The 1,697-nt window shown below is 39.6% G+C and overlaps 1 pseudogene; it reads left to right on the top strand.

Annotated features, from left to right (window-relative positions):
• Positions 1 to 714: 714 nt before the first annotated feature.
• Positions 715 to 833, top strand: LOC112470201 (annotated as a pseudogene).
• The last annotated feature ends 864 nt before the right edge of the window (positions 834 to 1,697 follow it).

The following is a 1,697-nucleotide window of genomic DNA, read 5'->3' as shown; positions in this document are numbered from 1 at the left end:
TACAACAATCAACATTTATTATTATATGGGGTGGTTGAGCAATTTAGCTGATCTAGGCCAGACTCAACTGGGCTTACTATGTGTCTGGGGTAAGCTACAGGTGCATAAATGTTTCTGCTGATCCAGGTTGAACTCTCTCATATTTAGAGTTGTCTGGCTCTAGGCTAGTTGTCTGAACATGTTTTCTTCCTCCTGTTTTCTTTAACCATAGGCAGGTTAACCTAGGCTTGTATTCATGGAAGTGAGGTTCCAAAAGAGGAGATGGACTCATGTAAGCAATTTTTCAAGATTCAGTATGCATAATACCTTTTAACATTCTACTGGCCAAAGCAAGTCATGTGTCTACGCCCAGAGTGAACTTTAAAAACAAAATTGAAGATTTTCAGCTATTCTTCTGAGCTTCTTTGGGCATATTGTGACACTTAACTGGAGATGGACATCTGCTGCCCCCTTTAGGGTGGAAGATTAATTTTCAGTCCATAACCTCTCTGCCCTGCCAACCTAACTCATGAGCCTTACCTCTCTGACATTTGTGGCTTCACAGACTATACATATTATTTAATTCTTAACATCAGCACCTTTAATAATCATTGTAATTAAAAGCTACCCTAGAGCCTTGAAAAGAGCCAAACCCACCCCTTATTCTCAAACCCACCCCTTATTCAAAAAGCCAAAAGTGCATTGCTAAAAAATATACCAAAGTGTCTCATATTGGTCTATGACCATGCCATCCTGAACGTGCCCGATCTCGTCTGATCTCGGAAGCTAAGCAGGGTCAGGCCTGGTTAGTACTTGGATGGGAGACCACCTAGGAAGACCAGGTACTGTAGCCATTAAAAAAAAAGTGTCTCATATTTGATCCTCATAGAAACTCCATTACATCTTTTCCAGGGAACTGGAAACTCACCAATTGCTGAGGAACATTCAGGCTAGAATCCTGCTCAAGGTGTGTGATCACAACCTCTATTCCTTTGAAATCACATATTGAAATTTCCTATTGTGGACCAATCTGATGAGGGATGACTGATACTAACTGTTGGAAGCCAGTATTTTTTTTTTGCTGTACTGGTACTAGTTGGTAGTCTCGTAGGTAAAACTTTAAGAAAAGAATAAAGTAATGAGTCAAAGAAATAGGGTCTGCTCATCTGGACTTACTTTTTAACTTTAGCCTAATGACAATTTTCTCCTAATATTTTTCAATAATTTATATAAAGTAAGGAAGGACCTTTCTTCCATGCCACATTTTTATCCCCAAATCATCCTTTCAAGATTCCGTGTATTACGATTTTATTGTGACCTTTATTCTTCACGGGCCATCTCCCCTAGTTTGTTTCTCTTTGACTTAAATGCTAACTGAAGGCAAAGTCCAGGCAAAAAGCTTCAGACAAGAAGGGCACCTGGATGTTTTACTTCCCATGCTAGACCAATTCAATGAAACGGAGCCGTGGGCTGCCTTGGGAAATGACAGGCTTAGCAGCCTGGTCGACAAAATGGTGGAGTTGTTGTCACACTTGAGTTATAGTCTGTCTAAACTTCAAATCAGCTATAATTCAGAGTTCACATTTCCTGAGCAGTTGCAATGGAAGAAACTTCAGGATGTCATAGAAACAATTGCCTAAGTCTTAAAGAAAAGGTTTCCAGACTTTAAAGGGAGCACCAAACAAATAATAAGTTGAAGCTCTTCTTAAATGTTCAAG

Source organism: Pteropus alecto, unplaced genomic scaffold (genome assembly GCF_000325575.1).
Source record: "Pteropus alecto unplaced genomic scaffold, ASM32557v1 scaffold177, whole genome shotgun sequence".
Taxonomy (NCBI): domain Eukaryota; kingdom Metazoa; phylum Chordata; class Mammalia; order Chiroptera; family Pteropodidae; genus Pteropus; species Pteropus alecto.
This window is presented reverse-complemented; position numbering and strand designations above follow the sequence as displayed.